The sequence below is a fragment of the Vombatus ursinus genome, unplaced genomic scaffold (assembly GCF_900497805.2).
Source record: "Vombatus ursinus unplaced genomic scaffold, bare-nosed wombat genome assembly UNPS02009573.1, whole genome shotgun sequence".
In the NCBI taxonomy this organism is placed as follows: Eukaryota; Metazoa; Chordata; class Mammalia; order Diprotodontia; family Vombatidae; genus Vombatus; species Vombatus ursinus.
Window position 1 is genome coordinate 14232284 of NW_020949351.1, and position 24233 is coordinate 14256516.

The 24233-nt window shown below is 35.4% G+C and overlaps 2 pseudogenes; both read right to left on the bottom strand.

Moving 5' to 3' along the window:
* Positions 1–1439: 1439 nt before the first annotated feature.
* LOC114035919 lies at positions 1440–1810 on the bottom strand (annotated as a pseudogene).
* Positions 1811–8530: 6720 nt separating this feature from the next.
* On the bottom strand, positions 8531–8987 carry LOC114035933 (annotated as a pseudogene).
* Positions 8988–24233: the final 15246 nt, after the last annotated feature.

The following is a 24233-nucleotide window of genomic DNA, read 5'->3' on the forward strand; positions in this document are numbered from 1 at the left end:
AAGTATATTCCTTTCTATCCCCATTAAGTTTTCTCCAGAGGTCTACCATACCTAATTTTTCTAATATGCTATTCACCTCCTTAACTTCTTTCTTGTTTGTTTCATGGGTAGAGTTATCTAGTTCAGAGAGGCAGAGTTTGAGGTACCCACTATTATAGTTTTGCTCTTTATTTCTTCCTGTAACTCCCAGAACTTCTTCTCTAAGAATTTGGATGCCATACCATTTGGTGCACATGTCTTTAGTAATGACATTGCTTCATTGTCTATGGTACCTAAAAGGATGTAGTTTCCTTCCTAATCTCTTTTGTAAGATCTATTTTTGATGTTGCTTTGTCTGAGATCAGGATTGCTACCTGTTTTTTGATTTTTTTGTTTGTTTTGTTTTGTTTTTCTACTTCAGTGAAAGTATACTATATTCTACTCCAGCCTTCTTTTACCTTTACCCTGCATGTGCCCCTATGTTTCAAATGTCTTTCCTCTAAACAACATACTGTAACATTATGGTTTTTAATCCATTCTGCTATCCCCTTCCATTTTATAAGAGTTCATTCCATTCACATTCTCAGTTATGATTACTGTCTGTGTCTTTTTCTCCATCCTATTTTCCCTTTGTTTATGCTTTCCTTTCTCCTTTCTCCCTTTCCCTCTTCAGTAGTGTTTTGCTTTTGACCACCTCTTCCCTCTGTCCCAACTCCCTTCTATTAGTCCCCTTGCTTTTCATCCCTTTTACCCTTACTATTTCTTCTCTCCTTCTATCCCTCATCCCTTTTATTTCCCTTTTCCCTCCTACTGCTTATAGGGCAAGGTAGTTTTCTACACCTAACTGATCATGTTCTTCCCTTCTTGATCCAAATCTGATGAGAGTAAGGTTCAAACAATATTCAACTCCCTCCCTTCTTTCCCTCTACTGTAATAGGTTTCTGTGCCTTTTCCTGTAAAGTAATTTACCCTTGTCTGCCTCCTCTTTTTCTTTTCTCACAGTAGATCCCCTTAGTTAGATCAGATTAATCCACTTACTTAGATCCTTTTAACCCACTTGATTAGATTTTTTTATCATTACATCAAAGTCAACTTATACCCACTTTCTATATGTATACCCCTTTAAAATGGTGTAATAACAATACAGTTATCAAGAGTTACAAGTGTTATCTTCCCTTGTAGAGATGTAAACAGTTTGCCCTCATTAATGACATGTTGTTGTTTTTCATGCCCCCTTTACTTTTTTATGTCTTTCTTGAGTCTTGTAAGTTTGGAAGTTTCCTTTATTTCATTCAATGTCTATCTCTTCCCCTGAAAGATTATGCTCATTTTTGCTGGGTAGCTGATTCTTGGTTGTAATCCAAGCTCTTTTGTCTTATGGAATATTGTATTGCATGCCCTAGGAAAGTTTTTTTTTTCAGGTTATAACAATTTGTCTTTTTATTGAACACCTTAACAAATTATGCCTTCACAGCAAATTTCCAAAGGGAATACAGGCATTCCTTCCTCTGTTGTTTTTTGGTCTTGAGGCTTTCCTCGTACTTATTAAGCCTGTGGTGCATGGCATGGGACTTCTTGGGCCACAGGTCCTGGGACTTGTATTTCTTGCCCTTATAGAATTTCCTGAAGTTCTCTTTTTGTTTCTGGTTGATGACAGTCAGAACTCAGGCAATAGATTTTCGGATGACTCGGATCTTAGAAAGCTTGGATGCAGTCCTTCCAATGACCTTGGCCACTCTCAATTGGGCAAGTTCCACCTTTAAATCATCTAACTGTTGAATAGCTCCTTCTTCTTCTTCCCACCAAGTTCCCTGGCCTTGATTTTTGCCATGATCACAGAACAGCCACACTGCCACCAGCTCTGAGGGGAAAGCCTTAGGAACTTTTAATGTAGAAGCTGCTATGTCCTGCATAATCCTTACTGTGGTTCCACAATATTTAAATTGTTTCTTTCTAGTTGCATATAGTATTTTCTCTTTGACCTTTTGTTATTTTGAAATTTGGCTACTATATTCCTTGTCATTTTCAATTTAGGATGTCTTTCAGGAGGTGAGGGGTGGATTCTTTCTATGGCTATTTTACCCTGTGGTTCTAGGACATCAGCGCAGTTTTCCCTGATGATTTCTTGAAAGATCCTGTCCAGGCTCTTTTTTTATCATGATTTTCAGGTAGACCAATAATTTTTAAATTGTCCCTCCTGGATCTATTTTCCAGGTCAGTTGTTTTCCAATGAGGTATTTTACATTTTCATCTACTTTTTTTTCATTAGTTTGTTTCTGTTTGACTAATTCTTGCTCTCTCATAGAGTCCTTAGCTTCTATTTGCCCAATTCTAATTTTAACAGACAGTTTTCTTCTATTAGATTTTGTACCTCCTTTTCCATTTAGCCCATTTTATTTTTTAAGGAATTTTTCTCCACTGAGTTTTTGTGTCTCTTTTTCTGTTTGGCCAATTCTGCTTTTTAAGAAGTTGTTTTCTTCAGTTAATTTTTATCCTTATTTTTCGAAGCTGTTGACTGTCTTTTGCATACCTCTCATTTCTTTTCCTATTTTTTTCCTTCCTCTCTTATTTGACTTTTAAAATGCTTATTGAGCTCTTTCAAAATGGATTGTTGGGCTTAAGAGCAATTCATATTCCCTTTGTAATTATTTGTTATTTGAGGTTTCAGATGTGGGTTTGTTGACATTGTTATCGTCTTCAGAATTTCTGCTGTGATCTTCACTGTTCCCATAATAAGAATCTATAGTATCTTTTGTTTTTTTCACTCAGGGTGTTTGCTTATTTCATGGCCTTTAAAAAGATTGAGCTCTCCTGCTGGGGAGCAGGGGGCACTGACCCAATCTTCTTGTGTTGGGAGGCTGGGGCCTGGTCCCTGGTGTGGTGTGCTGGGGCCTCTGATGTCATTTGGAGGTTGTAGGGTTCTGGCAAATTACCTAGTGTTGGACTGGAATCAGTAACACTGGAATTCTAGGGTTAGGATTGGGTAATCTGACCCCTGGAGGTTGCTTGCTCACCTGGACCTTTTCTTTTAATTTCTTTGGCTCTTTTCATATGGATGTTTATCTGCTGCAGGATGTTTCTCTACCTGGGGCTTTTCCCCTAGGAACTATGCTTCCCCAGAGTTTTGCTGAGGCACTGGGAGACTTGGCTGCCATAGAGTGATGTGGCATATGGTGGCTGTCCAAACCAGTTTCCACTGATTGTCTCACCGATACTGAGGCACTTTGGGGTCCTGGTGTTAGTGTTTCCCTGCTCTATCACCTGGGATTCATGATCTCCCCCTGGTATGCTGAAGTGGGGTTTTCCACTGGCTTGCTGGGATGCCTCCTGTTCTGTGCTGCTCCTCATCCTCCAGGGCAAGAGGGGACATTCCCATTAATCCCTCAAGCTTCCTGGGCTACCAGACTGTGGCACCCCATCCTTCTTCTGGTTAAGTTGTTCCAGGGTTTTTCTTGGAGTGATATTTTCTGTGCTTTCAGAAGTTAATAAGGGATAGTGAGAGCAATTTACTTCTTACTCCTCCACCTTGGCTCCAGAAAGTGGACCTTAGAGAATTTTTTTTCACATGGCTATAGATAGTGTTAATTATTTTTTTTTATAAATTTGACTCATTTCTTTATATGTTTGAGAAATGAGGCCTTTATCAACTCATTTCAATTTTTTTTGCACTTTCGTTAAATGTATTTCCCTCTATCACATTTCCCTAGGGGAGTCTAATCTCTCTCTCCTTTCATTCTGTCCCTCCTCAAAAATGTTGTTCCTTCTGACTGGCCCCTCCCCCAACCTACCCTTCCTTCTATCATCTCCCTTTCTCTCATCCCCTTCCCCTCCTACTTTACTGTAGGGTAAGATAGATTTCTATAACCAGTTGTATCTATATATTATCCTTTGAGCTAAATCTGATGAAAGTAAGGTTCACTCACTCCTCCTCACCTCCTTTCTCTTCTCCTCCATTGTAAAAGCTTTTTCTTACATACTTTATGTGAGACCATTTATCTCATTCTCTTTCTCCCAGCACATTCCTCTCTTACCCCTTAATTTTATTTTTATGTCATCTCTTTATATTCAACTCACATCTGTTCTCTCTCAATCTCTCTCTCTCTCTCTCTATATATATATATATACCTTTCCCTAATAATAGTGAAGTTCTTATAAGTCCCTTATGATTTCCCTTTCCTGTTTATATTTTTTTAATCTTCTTTTCAGTTTTGTATTTGAAAGTCATATTTTCTATTTAGCTCTGGTCTTTTCATCAAGAATGCTTGAAATTTCTCTATTTCATTGAATATCCATTTTTTTATGCTGAAAAGGTATACTTGGTCTTGCTAGGTAGGCTATTCTTGGTTGTAATCCTTGCTCCTTTGCCTTCCTGAATATCATATTCCAAGTCCTCTGATTCTTTAACGTAGAAACTGCTAAATTTTGTGTTATCCTGACTCTGGCTCCATGATATTCAAATTATTTCTGGCTACTTGCAACATTTTCTCCTTGATCTTAAAGCTCTGGAATTTGGCTGTAATATTTCTTGCAGTTTTCATTTTGGAATATTTTTCAGGAGGTGATTGGTGGATTCTTTCAATGTCTATTTTACTCCATAGATCTAGAATATCAGAATAGTGTTGCTTGATAATTTCTTGAAAGATGATATCGAGGCTCTTTTTTTTATCATGGCTTTCAGATACTCTAATAATCTTTAAATTATCTCTCCTGGATCTATTTTTCATGTCTGTTGTTTATTCAGTGAGATATTTCACATTTTCTTCTCTTATTTTTATTCTTTTGGATTTGTTTTATTTTTTCTTGATTTCTCATATAGTCATTAACTTCCATTTTCTCAATTCTAATTTTTAAGGACTTATTTTCCACAGTTAGCTTTTTTAAACCACCTGTTCCATTTGGCAAATTCTACTTTTTAATGATTTCATTTTATTCAATGAATTTTTATGCCTTTTCTTCTATTGTACCTATTCTGCTTTTTAAGGAATTCTTCTTCTCATTGGCTTTTTTTAAAATCATTTGGCCTAATCTGTTTTTTAAGATGATGTTTTCATCAGTATTGTGTGTGTGCCTCCTTTACCATGTGGTTGACTTGTTTTTCATGATTTTCTTGCATCACTCTCATTTCTCTTTCCAAGTTTTCTTCTACCTCTCTTACTTGATTTTAAAAGTCCATTTTGAGCTCTTCCATGGACTGAGACTCAAATTTTTCTTGGAGACTTTTGATATTGGAGTTTTGACTTTGTTTTTTCTCCTGAGTGTGTGTTTGGATATTCCTTGTCACCATAGTAACTTTCTATGGTATGATTTTTTTTTCTTTATTTATTTTCCCATCCTATTAGTTGACTTTTAACTCTTTGTTAAAGTAGGGTTTTGCTTAAAGGGTGGAGGGCACACTGTCCCAAGTTTCAATGTTTTTTTTTTTTTTGGCAACTGTTTTCAGAGATACTTTTAAGGAACTGTTAAGTTTTTAGTTCTTGCAAGTTGATGTGATATAAAGAGATGTCTTTAGTATTCTCCTTGCCTGTGCTCTAGTCTGCAAGGGACCATAAGAACTCTTTTGCCCTGGAACTGTGAGGATGGACCCCTTCCACTGTGGCTGCAAGCTCTGTTGTCATAATGTTCCTCTTTGCCCTGGGACTGCCATCCAGGTCTGCAACCTGGATCTGAGTATAGGCAAAGCAACAGAGTCCTGCCTCAGTGCTAGCAAAGAGACCCCTGTTACCTCCTTCTGACCAGTTATTCCACCTCCTTACCATGTGTTGCCTGAGAACTCCAGAATCAGCTACTGCCCCTTCTGATTCAGTGGCTCCCAAAGTTTGCTCCTGGTTTGCTGGGCCTGAGTCTATGCTGGCACAGCCTGCACCAGACTACACTCCACTCTCACCCAGGTGCAACAGACCTTTCTGACTGACTTTCTAAGTTGTCTTTGGTGTTTAAGGACTGAGAGGTGTGGAAATCACCACTGCTGCTATTGATTCAGTCCCCCAGAGTTCTGTTCCAGGTTTGCTGGGGGTCAGTCTGATCTGGTGTAACCTATGCTGGACTGAACTCCTCTGTCACCCTGATGCAAAAGACCTTTCCTGCTGACTTTTGAAGTTGTCTTGGGCCAGAACATTGTTTTACTTTATTTTCTGTGAGTTCTGCTGCTTTAGAATTTGTTTAAAGTCATTTAAAGTTATTTTCAGGGGTTTGGAGGAGAGTTTAGGTGGGTTCCTGCCTTTAATCTGCCATCTTGGTTCTGCCCCCTGAACTAAATTATATTGCTCAAATCTGTTATTCCATTTATGGTAGTTGAAATGACTTTTATTTAGACAAATTTTTCCCCAAACCTTGAATGAACTTCCTCAGTATTTAACAATATTTCTTCAGTTCTATCTAATTCTATCAGTGAGAAATAAATAGAAGATTCTGGGAATATCATTATTCTTTCATCAAAACAAATAACTTTATTTCTTGAATCCTACTTTTTACTCCACCATCTGAAGTAAGGGAAATATATAGAAATAGATATAGATAGGCAGATGGATTTTATGTATGTGTGTGTATGCATATATGCATGTATATTTATATGTCTCTGTTTGTAAAAACATATATATACATACATATATATATACATGTGTATACACATACACTTTTTTTTCTAAATTAAAGCTAGATCTTCAGGTGAACGAGAAAATTAATTAGCTAAAGATGATAGGTGGATATAAGACAATAAATCTTTCAGCAGCAGCATTTCCACAAATTGGAAGCTTCTTTTTTTTTCTTCCTGTTAACTATCTGCTGATGCAGTACTTAATACCTGATACATGATAATGATAAGCATCATTAGGAAAGGAATGATCAAATGGTGTTAGGCCATAAGTGTGTTCATAAATATTAAATGAATCATGATAAATGTTCTCATTGGTGGGGGTGAGTAGAAATCAGAAGGTTGTAGTTCTAATACTTCTTCTATGTACTTTCTTTGGGACCTTAGACAATCCATTAGTGTTCTGCTTCCTCATCTGTAAAATGAAGAAACTGGACTAGATCAATGTTTCTCATCCTCTGGTTAATAAAATTTAGATTAAATTTTTAAAATTCGTGTTTACTCATTTTAAAGGATTTTCCTTGTAATCTTATGTATTTTATTTTATGCATTTTAAAACATGATTCTGAAAATAGTTCTGTACTCTGCTAGACTACCATGATGCAAAATAGTTTAATAACCTTTGGACCAGATACTCTCTAAGAATTTTTGCAGGCCTAAACCTTATTATCAGCATATATGTGAGAAAACACACAAAAAAATTGGAAATTACTAAATTTTAAGGATACAGCAAGCAGAAAAGATATTGACACTTATTACATTCATAAAACCATGTTTTATGCTTCAAAATTTATGTTGAATGAACAAATGAAAAATGAATATGTACTAATGTATTGAAGCTATTTTTTTCCCAAAGAAATAAGAAACCTTCTGTGCACTTTGCCTCAATAACCCTTGCAACATCCTATTAAAGTCAATAAACTGGCAAATGAAAAAATGTAGATAGGGAATGAGGAAGTAGGTAGTAGATGTCACAAAGAGATTCTACTCCAGGTTATAACTAAAGGCTGAATGGTAAATTTCTCCACAAATGTTTATTCTAAAAAGAAATAGATAATTTCACATATTCTGTCAATTTCCTCAGGAAACCCTTTTCTCCCTGCCAATAATCCTGGTAACTATGCCAATCAAACACGTAAATCTGAAATGTCTTTGTTATTATAGTCTTAGTGCATTCTCAAATTTAGAATTTGAAGTACCATCATAAAACATTGATCCTCATCTAGTTCTAGGACCAACTCTTGCCCTATTCCAAAATGATATGCATAGTGACTCAAATTTACTATTTCTTCAGCTTTGATAAAGCAACAATAATAGTAATGATAATGATAATATTAATAACAGTAAGCATTTTAAAACTCAAATTTGTAAATAAATCATCTTACATATGTTATCTTATTTGATCCTCACAATAGTCATGTGAAGTATACATTATTTTTCTCATTTTACAGAAGAGGAAACTGAAGCAGAGACACATAAATGATTTGCCTAGCCACATATCTAGTAAGTGTCTGAAGAATGAATTGAGTTCAGGTCTTCATGACTTCAAGTCAACCTCTCTATCTACAATGCCATATAGCTGCCTTTGCTCTGCAGATACTCAGATCAAACTCTAACTCTTCATGCTATGTACATAAAAATTCCATTCTATATTTTGTCACATACATCTAGGGATCAGTTTACACAAACACCTAGCCTGTTGACTACTAACATCAGAGGAATTTCCAAATTTTCTTTCATAGCTTTGAAGGAGAAGGGGGAGATAACATGAGCAGCATTACACCCTTTTTATTTGTGGTTCCTCTTCAAAATCTATCATATGGTTGTGTGTGTGTGTGTGTGTGTGTGTGTGTGTGTTTTACCTAAAGTGCTTTTTTAATGAAAGAAAATTTAAAGAGATGTACAGTCAGGCTCAAGTTGTGCAGTTCACAAGCACTGAGGGGAGGGGGAAAAAGGTCATATTTAACCAAGCACTAAGCTCGACTTGCCACCAGGTGGATTTCTTCTGGATAGTGCTGGTGCTGATGCAACTGGGCTGGGAACAGGGGCAGCAGGCACAGATTTCTCTTCATTCCATCCCAGGTTAACTTGGAAGGCTGTTTACACATTTTCATGAACAGCACCTTCCCCTTTTGCATCTAAAAAAATCTCCAGAACCATCTTCAGAAGTTTCATCTTCGGAGTCCAGAAGGTTCAGAATTATCCTTACCAGAGAGAGCCTCTGCTGACTTGGCCAAGAAGGTTAATTTTGTTCAGATGTTCCAAAAATATTGGATGCCTTTTTGTTCTTTCTCACTGGTGATTCTGTAGGCTCATAAAAACCCAAAGTATAAGTAGACCCATCACCTGGAGGTTATAACACCCGGGAGCTATTCCTGTCATTGGGGTCAAGGCCCTTGAAGGTGGTGGTGGTGGTCATGGTGAACCTGGAGCCGGACCATGGTGGGGGTAGATGAATGGGCAAACATACAGAGAGCAGTGTGGCTCTTGGACAAGGTCCAACGGAATACACGCACACACACACATACACACACACACACACACACACAAAACCTTGTTATCATAAGCTTTTCATTAATAAAGTAAAACTAATAATAAATAATAGTAGTAGTAATAGAAGTAGACTTTCTACAACAATTTATACATAATAAGGGCCACTAAAACCAAAATCAACCTTTTTTTTGTTTTTATGCTTTATATTTGAAATATAACTGACACTGATTTCTACAATTCACAGGAGTGTTGAGAGTGGAACTCTTAATACAAAGGTACTACATAACCATTTTCCCCTCTTATTCTCCTAATCCAAGCATGTCAGATTGTCCAATTTCCTAAGTGAACCTTCCCCAATAATTACCATTTCTCATTCTCTAATTCTCTGATCTTTGTCATTTATGAAGTTTTAATAATTGTGCCTCCAAAATATTTCTAACTTCTGACCTTTGTCTCAAATTAACATCATCCTAGCAGGCCCTCATCCCCTTTAAATGGATTATTGCACTAACCTTTTAAATGGTCTCCCTGCCTCAGGTTTCTCTTTTCTTCAAGCTATCACACAACTTCCAAATACCAGATCACTGTCCTTATCAAAAATCTTTAATGTTCCTCCTTATCTCTAGTATAAAATATAATATTTTTCTGTTTGACATTTATTGTCCTTTACAATCTAGATCTAGCCTTCTTTTTCTAGTCTAATTACATATTTCTCCTATTCACACATTCTACAGTGAATCTAAGTTGGTGTTATTACTGCTTCCAACCCACATTACTGCATTTCCTGATTCAGTGCTACCCTTGATACCCTTCCTCATTGCTTCCCTCTGTCCTTTAGAATCTCTAGCTTTATTCTATACCCAGCTCAATACCTTTGCCATATTTTCCTGATTTTTCCCAAATCACCAAATATGTATTTTGTTTTTACTTATATTAGTAAAATCTTGTTTTCTCCAATATAATAAACATCTTGAGAGAAGAAAATGCTTTATTTGTTATTGTATCATCAAAGCAAAGTATAAAATGTACATGCATATGGTTTTCTTAATGCATAATTGATTTTTATTACTTGATTCTCACAATAGCACTAATATATTCATTTTTAAAATGAAGAAACTGGGGGTCATAGAGGCTAAATGACTTACCCAGGTGAATATATTTAATAAATGTCTGATGGATGATTCAAAAACACATCTTCCTATCTAGTAGTCTAACCATTATTCTTGGTCTGGGGAATAAAATTAATGCTACAGTTGCTTTTGGATAGGGTGTGTTAATTAACTTTCATTTTTCTTCACTCATCATCCTTGTGACTTCCCTAAAGAAAATGGCCCTTCCCAGTTCTGTGTGTAGTCTCCTATATATGTGGTATGTAATATGTATTCTTCCACTATTTGAATATAAGTTCCTTGAGAACCTGGACTGTCTTGCATTTGTATTTAAATGCAAAATAAAAAAAATACATCTGAATATACAATAATAATTGAAACATAACCAAAAAAAACCCTATGTGCCTGGCACCTAGTAAGAATTTAATAAATTCATATTGTATATTACCTGCAATGTAAATTGTAGTTATAAACTTAACAATAGAAAGGATGTTAAAATTGCAGGATTAGATGGCCCACTCACCCAACTGGATAGGCAGTGAAGACATTCATAAAGTAGCTATATGAATTAATTAGGAAACCTGAATGCATCTTTACTCTTTTTGACTGAGATCAGAACTGGCTTTGGGAGACATTGGTTCCATACTCAGTTCTACTACTCATTTATATTACATCATGGTAGAAATTTAACTTCATTTTTTTCACTGACACCCAAATGGTAACATGCAATCTGCTCTCATATACTGAGAATTTTTACAATGCCGTAGAGTCACAAAATTATATCTTGCAAAGTTCTTTAGAAGAAAGGGACTACACATAAGTTGATTATGTATGGAACTCACAATTTTCTGAGGCAAAGCTGTGAACAATATTTTTCAACCACAAGGGTACTACTTGACAGTAACAAATGAATCGTTTGATAACCAATGCCTTTTAGGAAAAAAAACAAATACAATAATCTACAGGTTCTAAGCTGATGCTCATCAGCTGCCCCAATTAACTACCAAGCATCTGGGAACATTTCATTTCAGTTTATTTTAGTGGAAAAAAATATGATGCACCAAATACATTACAAGGGGTGCCAAACTCTCAAAATTAATCATGATGTGCTGATTTAAAAAAGACAAACAGAATAAATTAATGATGTGACAGAATCATCACAGATATCTGACCCCATCCCAATTTCTCCCAGGCTGTGAAGCTTAAGGTGAGTGGAAAAATTCACAGCAAGTGCAGATCTATAATGTGTCAGTTCACAATGAATTCATTATCAATTTATTCTAAGCACAACTAAGTGAATAATTACACAAGAGCAAATAACCTTCATGATAGGAAGTTTTTCAATAAAGCTGCTCTCATAAGTGATATAAGGATTATGCAGAGAAGAGGATGACTTTGATGTCAAACTGAATCAGAAAAAAAAGATTTTTGTACTTCATTGGAAACTTTTAGGATCTCAGAAAACCCAGTTAGAGTAAACTAAGTGAAGACAATAAATGGGAGGAGGGATTACATGCATTTGGGGCTACAGAAGTGTACTTAAGTTAAACCTTGAATGAACAATAGGATGTGCTCCAGCTGGGAGAATTTTACTTAGTATGATCTACTATCGTAAATATTGAGAAGACAAGGGATACTTGAGCCCTCAAATGACTTCACTATCATTAAGGAAAATTGAATTTTTCCATATTCTTTTGATGATTATCATTGCATGACAGTCTGTGTTAAATTTCCTAAAACAACTTTAATGATTATTCAGGACTGACTTTGTCAATCAGTCAATTAAGAATCATTAAACACCTATTATGTGCCTGGCACTGTGTTAAGCACTTAGGGATACAAAGAAAATTAATTAATAGGTTAAATTCCAATGGGGGAAAGATTTGCAAACAACTATACTGAAACAAGATATACACAATAGAAATTGAGAATAATTTCAACATTAAGGAGGATTTAGACTTGCAAGCAAGTAAAGAGGGATGGGAAAGGCTTCTTATAGAAGATCGACCTTTAGCTGAGACTTGAAGGAACCCACAGAAGTTAGGAGGCAGAAATGGAGAGAGTGAGAGACAGACAGACAGACAGACACAGAGACACAGAGACAGAGACAGGGACAGAGAGAGAATTTCAGACATGGAGAACAGCTAAGTGAGAATGCTCAGAGTTCAGAGATAAAGTTTATGAAAAGCACAGCAAAGAGGCTGGTGTTACTAGATGACAGGGCAGGTTGCAGGGAGTAAGGTATAAAAAGAATGGAAAAGTAGGAAAGGGTACCATTTTAAAGGACTTAAAAGCTAAATATATTATTTTATGTTTGATTCTAAAGTTAGTTTATTGAATAGGAGGTTATATACTGAGCATTTGCAATGTATAATCATTACAAATGGGGCTGAAAGAGAATATAAGATACTTCTGGAATCTATTTGAGGAATCAGGGCACAAATGAAATATATATATATATATATATATATATATATATGTATATGTATATCAATGGATTCATGATCTCTGATGTAGGTATTTTTTCCACTATGGGATTAGTATAATAAGAAAGTCTTTAGGAGAGATATGGCAGTGAGACAATGCAGTACTCTAATGGAAAAAAAATTGTATTTTTATTCAAAGAACTTTAATTAGTGTACTCAATCTTTATCATTGCTGACTTCTATGATCTTGTACAAGTCATTTAATATCTCTAGGCATCAGTTCCATAACCAATAAAATGAAAGGCTCGGATAAAATGACATTTAAGATGTCTTCCAACCCAAGATATTATTCAAGATTTTATGGGATAGGATTGAAGAATTAATGGGTAGGGCTCATAAAAGCAGAGATTTAAAAAGAAAAGATATCTCAGAGTACATGATTATACTGTTATCTGAAGTAAGATAATTAAATATTCCAACCTATGTCCTTTCCAAATCCACTAAAAAGCAAACTTGACTTGTACTACCCTACTTGTGATGTTTTTGACAAGACTCAGTCATCATAGGAAATAAACCTTCAATATTGTAGAGTGAAGCACTTTACTTTATGCTTACTTCCTTTAGTAATCAGACTGATTGGGAATATTAAGAACTTGAAAAGAGGAAAACTATCAAAGAAGATGATTCTTAGAGTAGCTCACTGAATGGATATGTGTGTGTGTGTATGTATGTATATATACATATATTTGTGTGTTTGTATATACACATATATGTATGTGAGATATATGGGTGTATGTATATTAACATGCATATACGTACATGCATTCATATACATATGCACAGATATATGTGGGTATGTGTATATGTGTGTGTGTCTCACCACAGGCAAATACAACAAACACCTCCAGAGTTCAAAGGGTAAAACAATCACAAAATAAACTTTGCTTTACTCTGACAACCTTCAGAAGAACATATAATATATACAACAGTGTAAAATACAAAATGTCCCAAAAGTCTTGGTGGATTTTAACTGCACTAAGACTTTTGGGACATGCTCCATTTTAACAGCACTAAGACTTTGGGGATATCCTTTGCATGAGTTTTTTTTTTCCTTTTAAGTGCATAAAAGTGTAGACAATAATATGAATCTCATTGATCATGTTGTGTTAATGTTACACTATAGTGTACTTTACATACTGTTAATGCAATGTGAAAAGCTTAGTGCTCATTATCAAGTAATATTTGCATTGTATTTCATTATTATTGTATAACAATATAATTCTTAATATAGTATTATAAAACAGCATGTTGAACAATGCCATTAATACTAGGAAATTTTCCCAATCTGATTTCTACATGGCTTGTAAATCTTTCATGTGCAGAGATGTAATAAGAGATTTGGAAATGTCCATTGAGATTGTAAGAGAATTTGGGAAAGTGACATTATTAATGTGTTATTTTTGGCATTATGATAGCATTCCTTGTGAGTCATTTCCCAGACTAGCTGATCAATCTTCAACACTTAATAGTATTTTTTCTGCAGCTTCTTTCCATAGAATTGAATAGAAGGGATAAATGGACTTATAACATTTACCCCAATTACATGTTCTTTGGTTCAATCTGTGTTGCTCACACCACTTTCTGAAGTTTGGAACAAATAGGTTTCAGCATTCTCTTTTGTGTGCTTTATTCAGGAAACTATTCAAACATGGAAATAAGAGGAAAAGCAATCTGGAGCCTAGAAATCTACATAGGTGGCATAGGTGGTTAGAGGTTTTTGTTGTTGTTGTTGTTGTTTTGTTTGTTTTTTGGCTCTACTCTCAAAAACATTCACCTTTTACTTTGATGGTGCAGGATGAATTTAATGAATAAGAAATGGGAAACAGATAACATTTATCCAGGCATACAGTGTAAAGGTCCTGGACTTTATAGGTGGCAGTGAGTAAACAAGGAAGGGCTAGTTGTGAAACAGAGACCTAACTAGGGTAGGACTTTTTCCCACCCTGAATATACACCATTCTGAGTAAATATTACTTTCTGACCCTAAGATCTAAGTCTTTTTTTTTCTTGTGTTCCCAAATTATCTGCCTATGTTCCCATGGGATTTAGTGGATGGATGCTACCCAGAGGAGAATGAAGGAGTGAGGCTGTTGACAGTTGAGATTGGAGACAGGGGGAAAAAAACAGGCAATACCTTTTCCCATTTCAAAAGCATACTAATGAGTCTGCTCACTACAAGTCTCTCACTACTTCAATCTGCCCTCCACTCAGCTGTTAAAGAGATCTTTCTAAAGAGCAAATCTGATCATGTCATTTCCCATGTCCACGCACACACTCGATAAACTCTAATAGCTTTCATTTACCTCTATGATCAAATATAAAATCTTTGGTTTGATATTCAAAACACTTCATAACCTACCTTTCCACCTTTCCAGTCTTATACCTTACACTCCCAGTTCCAACATACATATTCTACAATCCAGTGACAGTGACCACTTTGCTATTCCCTCTCTTCATTCCAGGCATTTACATAAGCAGTCACCCATGCCTACGATGTTCTCTCTCATTATCCCTGACTTTTGCCTTCTCTGGATTCCTTCAAATCCTAAGTAAAAGTCTCCCTTCTGAAGAAGTCTTTCCCAATCCCCTTGGTTTTAGTGGCTTCCCTTTGTTGAATTATTTCTAATTTGTTTTGTAATAACTTATTTGTACATCGCTGCTTGCTCCCCCATTAAATTGAATTTCTTGAAACCAGGAATAATCTTTTGCCTCTCTATCCCTAGTGCATGGTTTAGTAAGTGACATATAAGCAGGTGCTTAATAAATGTTTACTGACTGACAAGGTTGTGGTGGAGTTTGTCTTTCCTAGTACTAATTGCTTCTCCAACTCTTCAAACCCCCTACTTTTGCTGTTTCTCCCCACACTGTCATTTCAATACAGCTTAATACTAGAATTCCTGAGTCCCTATCCTCATCTGTGTTCTGAAATGCTCTTTTTAACACAATATCTTTCTGTCCACATTGTTTTTTCTCATATTTTTTTTCTCCTGTTGCTCACAGAAACCTAGCTTTTTTGCCGAGGTTGGCCACACTTTCTTTCATACCATTAATCAACAGAACTAGAGGTTGAGTTCTCATATCCCTATTCTCTCAACTTCCACTTTCAAACTTTCCACCTAACAGCATCAATTATTTAATTTAAAGTTTACACCATCCCCACTAGAACCTTGTTGTTATCATTTCTGTGCCTCTATGCCATACTTCCCTCCCCAATGATTTCAGATCTGAAGTTGTCTTAGTTTCCACCCGAGTTCCAGTCCAGTTTAAGTACCTTGTTCTCCTGGGTCAAACATCATACTCCTCAATTTTCATGATAGCTGCTTCTAGTTCTCAAATAAACTGTATTCCTCATTGGTGCCAGAATCCAATGTAGAATCCTCTGTTTGACATTCAAAGCACAGCACAATTTAACCCCCTTGTATCTTTCCAATCTCTTAAACTTTACTCTGTAAGGTGTGCCATACATTGATATTCAGTGACACTGGCCTGCTCATTGTTCCTCACAGAAGACACCTCATTTCCCAAATCTAAGCATTTACAAAGTTCTACTCATGCCTGAAATTCTCTCAATTCTTATTTCTGCCCCTTGCTTTCTCTTGCTTCCTTTTAGTGTCAGTTAAATTCTTCCCTTCTACCAGAAGTGTTTCCCAATTCCCCTTAATGTGAATGCCTTTTCTCTGTTAATTATCTCCAAATAATCTTGTACGTGTCTTTTTCTTACAAAGTTATTTTCATATTGTTTTATCCATTAGATAACTACTTCCTTGAGACAAAGGACTGTCTTTTGCCTTACTTTATAACCATAGCACTTAGAAAAATGACTGGCATATATAGCTGTTAACTAAAAGTTTATTGACTGTTAACTGACTATCTAATTAAATGATATACAAGATGGATCATTCCTTTGTACTAAAGGTGTCAGACACACAGATGGTAGGTGGTATGTAGCTCAAAACACTTCCAAAGGCCCAGGAACCAAGATGGCAGGGTAAAAAGTAAGTAGCTTTCACTCTCCAGTATCAACCTCTGAAATCCCAGAAAATATTGCTTCAGGAAAAACCCTGGAACAGCTGAACCAGAAGAAAGACAGGGTGCAGCAGTCCAATAGCCCAGGTATCTTGATGGATTGATGGGAAAGGCCCCTCTTGCCCTGGGGAAAGGAGAGCAGTACTGAACCAGAGGCCTCCCAGCAAAGTAGCAGAAAGCCACACCTCAGCAGGCCAGGAGCAGATCCTGAAACCTGGGTGGTGGAGCAGGCAAACACCAGCACCTCAACTCCTAAGTGCCTCACTAGGGCTGGGGAACTGGTGGAAATCAGCTCAGAAAACCACCAGATGCCTCGGCATTCTACAGCAACCAGCTCTCCCAGTGCCTATGCAAAAATAAGAGAAGCAGTACTACAAGGTGACCCAAGCAGATATAACCCTGCAACATCCATCTGAAAGGAGCTGAAGAAAGCAAAAGGAAAGGAAAAGCCGGCAACTTAGAGTTGCCAGAGAGTTCCAGCCTTGCTGATTCCAGCCCAACACCAGGTAAGATGTCAGAACCCTACAGCCTTTATCTGCCAACATCGGAGGCCCCAGCACACAAAGTAAGTGACCAAGAACTAGGCTTTCAACATAAGAAGCTTGGATCAGTGCCCTCTGCTCCCCCACAGGAAAGCTCAATCTCTTTAAAGGCCAGGAAATAAGCAAATACCATGAGCAAAAAGAAATGTACCATAGATTCATAGTATGAGAACACTGAAGATCATGGCAGAAATTCTAAAGAGGACAACATTGTTAATAAACCCACATCTGGAACCTCAAAAGGGAATATGAACTGGTCTGAAGCACAAAAAGCCTTTTTAGAAGAGCTCAAGAAGGATTTTAAAAGTCAAATGAGAGAGGTAGAAGAGTCCTTAAAACATACAATCAGCCAACTGGAAAAAAAAGTACACTGAAGAAAACAAATCCTTAAAAAATACAATTGGCCAAATGGAGAAGGAGGTGCAAAATCTAATAAAAGAAAACAATTTGTTAAAAATTAGAATCAGGCAAATGGAAGCTCAGAGAGCAAGAATCAGTCAAACAGAAACAAAAAAAATGAAAAAAATAGATGAAAAGATAAAATACCTCATTAGTAAAACAACTGCCTGGAAAATTGATCCAGGAGAGACAATATAAAAATTATTTTTCTACCTGAAAATCATAATGAAAAAAAGAGCCTGGACAGTATCTTTCAGGAAATCATAAAGGAAAACTGCCCTGAGGTCCTAGAACCAGAGGGTAAAATAGCCATAGAAAGAAACCACTGATCACCTACTGAAATAGATCCCAAATTGAGAACGCCGAGGAATATAGTAGCCAAATTCCAAAATTACAAGGTCAAAGAGAAAATACTGCAAGCAGCCAGAAAGTAACAATTTAAATATCATGGAACCACAGTCAGGATTACACATGACCTTACAGCTTCTATGGTAAAAGACCATATAACATGGAACATGATATTCTGTAAAGCAAAAGAACTTGGATTAAAATGAAGGATCAGGTACCCAGTGAAAATGAGCATGATCTTTCAGGGGAGCAGATGGATATTCAACAAAATAGGGGACTTCCAAACTTTCCTGATAAAAAGACCAGAGTTCAAGAGAAAATTTGATCTTCAAATACAAAACTCAAGAGAGACATAAAAAGGTAAATAGGACAGAAAGATACAATATGTTGTTAATAAGAACAAATTATTTACATCCTTACAAGGGAAGATGACACTTGCAACTCTTGAGAACTGTATTGTTATTATACCATGTTAATGGGGTATCCATAAAAGGGGTGGAAATAAGTTGACTTTGATGTAATGATAAAAAAAAAAAACCTAATCAAGTGAGTTAAATGGATCCAAGTACATGGATTAATCTGATCTAAGAAAATGTAATGAAATAAAAGGAAAGGAAGAGGCAGACAAGGGTAAATTACATTACAGGAAGGGATACAGAAATTTATTACAGCAGAGGGAAAGAAGGGAGGGAGATGATGATTGTTTGAACCTTACTCTCATCAGATTTAGCTCAAGAAGGGAATAACATAATCAGTTAGGTATAGAAATTTAACTTGCCCTATAAGCATTAGGAGGGAAAAGGGGAAAGAAAATGGAGGGGGGTAGGAGGGATGGGAGAAGCAATAAGGGTAAAGGGGAAGAAAAGGGAAGGGGTTAATAGAAGGGAGGACTCAGGACTGAAGGAGGCAGTGGTCAAAAGTAAAACACTAGTGAGGAAGGAAAAGGAAGAAGGAGAAAGAAAAACATAAATGGGGGGGAAGGATGCAAAGAAAGACAAAGATAGTAATCATAACTGTGAATGTGAATGGGATGAACACTCCCATAAAATGGAAGCAGATAGCAGAATGGAATAAAAACTATAATCCTACAATATGGTGTTTACAGGAAAAAAATATTTGAAAAACAGCGGCACACACAGGGTAAAGGTAAAAGGCTGGAGCAGAATACATTATGCTTCAGCTGAAGTAAAAAAAGCAGGGGTAACAATCTTGATCTCAGACAAAGCAAAAACAAAAATAGATCTTATCAAAAGAGATAGAGAAGGAAACTACATACTGTTAAAAAACACCATAGACAATGAAGTAATATCATTACTAAACATATATGCACCAAATGGTATAGCATCCAAATTCTTAGAGGAGAAGTTCAGGGAGTTACAGGAAGAAATAGACAGTGAAACTATACTAATGTGGGACCTCAACCTCCCCCTCTCTGAACCAGATAAATTTAACCACAAAATAAACAAGAAAGAAGTTAAGGAGGTGAATAGAATATTAGAAAAGTTAGGTATGATTGACCTCTGGAGAAAATTGAATGGAGATAGAAAGCAATATACTTTTTCTCAGCGGTCCATGGCACATACACAAAAATTGAACATGTGCTAGGGCATAAAAACCTCACATTCTAATGCAGAAAGGCAGAAATATTAAATACATCTTTTTCAGATCATGATGCAATAAAAATGATATGTAATAAAGTGCCATGGAAAGATAGGCTAAAAATAATTGGAAACTAAATAATCTAATCCCAAAAAATGATTGGTCAAACAACAAATTATAGAAACAATCAATAACTTCATTCAAGAGAATGACAATAATGAAACAACATACTAAAAGTTATGGGATGCAATGAAAGTAGATCTGAGGGGAAATTTTATATCTCTAAATTCTTACATAAATAAAATAGAAAAAGAGAAGATCAATGAATTGGGCTTACAATTAAAAAAAAACTAGAAAAAGAACAAATTAAAAATCCTCAATTAGACACCAAATTACAAGTATCAAGAATGAAAAGAGTGAATTCACCACTAAGGAAGAAGAAATTAAACCATAATTAGGAACTATTTTGCCCAACTGTATGCCAATAAATTTGACAATCTTAGTGAAATGGATACGTATTTATAAAAATCTAAATTGCCCAGATTAACCAAACAGGAAGTAAAATACTTATATAGCCCCATCTCAGAAAAAGAAATTGATCAAGCCATTGATGAACTCCCTAGGAAAAATCTCCAGGGACAGATGGATTTACTAGTGAATTTTATCAAACATTTAAAGAACAATTAATTCCAATACTATGTAGACTATTTGGTGAAGAAGGAGTCTTACCAAATTCTTTTTATGATACAAATATGGTGCTGATACCCAAACCAGGAAGAGTCAAAACAGAGAAAGAAAATCATAGACCAATTGCTCCAATGAACATAGATGCAAAAATTTTAAATACAATATTAGGAAATAGATTACAGCAACTTATCACAAGAATAATACACTATGACCATGTGGGATTTATACCAGGATTTGCAGGGCTGGTTCAATATTAGGAAAACTATCAACATAATTGATCATATCAGCACCAAATCTAATAGAAACCACATGATCATCTCAATAGATGCAGAAAAAGCTTTTGATAAAATACAACACTCATTCCTATTAAAAACACTAGAGAGCATTGAAATAAATGGAATCTTCTTTGAAATAATAAATAGCATCTACCTAAAACCTTCAGCAAGCATTATATGTAATGGGGACAAGCTAGAAGCATTTCCAATAAGATTGAGGGTGAAACAAGGATATCCATTATTACAATTGTTATTCAATATTGTACTGGAAACATTAGCTTTAGCAATAAGAGAAGAAAAAGAAATTGAAGGTATTAGAATAGGCAAAGAAGAAACAAAGCTATCACTCTTTGCAGATGACATGATATACTTAGAGAATCCTAGAGAATCAAGTAAAAAAAAACTATTTGAAATAATAAACAACTTCAGCAAAGTTGCAGACTATAAAATAAACCCACATAAATCATCTGCATTTCTATATATTATGAACAAAGCCCAACAGCAAGAGATAGAAAGAGAAATTCCATTAAAACTTACTGTAGACATTATAAAATTTGAGTAGTCTACCACCCAAAATAAACCCAGGAACTATATGAACACAATTAAAAAACACTTTTCTCACAAATAAAGCCAGATCTAAATAATTGGAAAAACATCAGTTGTTCATGGGTAGCCCGAGCTAATATAATAAAAATGACAATTCTCCCTAAGCTAATTTACTTATTCACTGCTATACCAATCACATTACCACAAACTTATTTTATAGAGTTAAAAAAAGTAATAAGATTCATTTGGAAGAACAAAAGGCCCAGAATTTCAAGGGAACTAATGAAAAAAAAAATGCAGGAAAAGGTGGCCTACCCATTCCTGGTCTTAAATTGTATTATAAAGTAGCAATCATCAAAACTGCTTGGTACTGGCTAAGAAATAGAGTGATGGATCAGTGGAATAGGTTAAGTATGCAAGACACATAGTCAATGACTATAGTAATCTATTATTTGATAAACCCAAAGACCCCAACTTCTGGGATAAGAACTCACTCTGACAAAAACTACTGGTAAAACTGGTAAAGAGTATAGCAGAAACTAGGCGTAGATAAAAGTCTCACACCCTATACCAAAATAAAGTCAAAATGGGTTCATGAATTAGATATAAAGGCTGATACTGTAAGCAAATTGGAAGAGCAAGGAATAGTTTACTTATCAGATTTATGGAGAAAAGAAGAATTCATAACCAAACAGGAGATAGAGAACATTACAAAAAGCAAAATGGATAACTTTGATTACATTAGATTAAAAAGTGTTTGCACAAACAAAGCCAGTGCAACTAAGATTGGAAGGAAAGTAGAAAATTGGAAATTTTTACAACCAGTGTCTCTCATAAGGGTCTCATTTCTAAAATATATAGAGAATTGAGTCAAATTAATAAGAATACAAGTCTTTCCACAGTTGATAAATGATGAAGGGATACGAATGGACAATTCTCAGATGAAGAAATTAAAGCCATCTATAGTCATATGAAAAAATGCTCTAAATCACCATTAATTAAAGAAATGCAAATCAAAACAACTCTGAAGTACCACATCACACCTATCAGATTGGTGAAAATGAGAAAACAGGAAAATGATAAATGCTAGAAAAGATGTGGGAAAATTGGAACACTAATGCATTGTTGGTGGAGTTGTGAACTGATCCAAATATTTTGCAGAGTAATTTGGAACTATGCCCAAAAAGCTGTAAAAATGTGCATACCCTTTGACCCATCAATAGAACTTCTAGGGCTATATCCCAAAGATACCATATAAATGGGAAAAGGACCCACACTTACAAAAATATTTATAGCAGCTCATTTTGTGCTGGCAAAGAATTGGAAATTGAGAGGATGCCCATCAATTGGGGAATTGCTGAACAAGTTGTGGTATATGAATGTAATGGAATACTATTATGCTATAAGAAAAGATGAATAAGCTGACTTCAGAAAAAAATTTGGAAAGACTTGTATGTTCTGATGCTGAGTGAAGTGAGCAAGACCAGGAAATTGTTGTGCACAGTATCAGCCACGTTGTGAGATGACTAATATTGATAAACTTAACTGTTCTCAACAATACAAGGATCTAAGACATCTCCAAAGGCCTTGTGATGGAAAAAGCTATCCACAAAGAAGAGAAAACTATGGAGTTTGAATGCAGATCAAAGCATACTACTTGCTATTTTTTTTCTTCTGTTGTGTTTTGTTTCCTCCTATTGGTTCTAATTCTTACTTACAATATGACTAATGTGAAAATATGTTTAATAGGAATATATATGTATAGCCTATATCAGATTGTGAGCCATCTAGGAGAGTGAGGTGAGGTGGAGAGGGGAGAAAAATTTAAAACTCAAAAGCTTATGGAAGTGATTGTTGATAATTCAAAATAAATTAATAAAAAAGCTGAAAAAACACTTCTAAAGGCAGAAGCAGATTAAAACATAATTACAAAATACTTTACAAAATAAAATATATGTAATATTCCATTTTAAAATTAACCCAAAATGTGACCTGTAGGGATCCTAGTGGTCCCTATTTCTATCTGTATTTGACATCACTGATTTAAACCTTTCTTCTATACCCTACTCCTTTTTCATCAAATTTGCCAGTTAGATTTCCTAATTACAGTTATAATGAGAGATATGTGAAGGGAATAATATAATCTTGTGATTTTAGATTCTGAAGAGACATTAGAAATTATTTTGTTCAAACTTTTCAATTTTCAGGTGACAAAACCTGATAAAACTTGGTTGAAAAGCTTTGTTCCATTATTAGTGATTATCTTCCGAACAAACCAACCACACAAGAGGCACCAAGAGACAGAGTATAGATAGTTGGTTTATTACCACCTATCATCATTGTGGCACTGAATAAAAGAGAAAAATCACTGCCTCTGGAATCAGGAGAACTCATTTAAATCACATTACTCAAAATTACTCTATGTGGCCATAGAAGAATACTGTAAATGCTATGAATGAATAAATGAACAGATGAATAATTGAATTACCATTTATTAAGATTTCTGTGCCTGGCACTGTGGGAATGGGAAATATATATATATATATATCCACTTCTTTTGTTGTGAATTAATATCTTCCTTATTGTTGTAAAGTGCTTGTAAATGTTACATCAGTATATAAATATTAGCAATTACAAGGGGGCAATTCAGTAGCATCATCTTCCTATATCAAGGAAATATTATAGCCTGCTTTATATCTGAAAAATCACGCATCTCAGTTTTGTGTGTCTTTTTGTGGGAGGGAGTAAAGAGAGGAGGAAGGTAATGATGTTTCGATCCATATCAAAATTTACCAAATTCTCTTTATAAGCCAGAAATTATACTACTGCTGGGGCTACAAATTTTTGAAAAAAAGGTCTTTGTCCTTAAAAAGTTTTCCATCTAATGCGAGAAACAATATACATATAGATATTTTTAAAAGGTATGTAATACATGTGATTTGAGCACAAAATATTTAGGGAGAGTTACAATTAGCAGACTAAGGAAAGTTCTTATATAGGAGATGGCATTTGGGCCAAGTTTGAAAGGATTTATTCATTCTATAAAGCAGAAATAATATGGGAGAACATTTAAGAGCATGAGGGGGCAATCTATTCAAAGGCCCAGAAGTAGGAAATAGGATGTACTAAATTGGGAATGATATTTAAGGCAACTT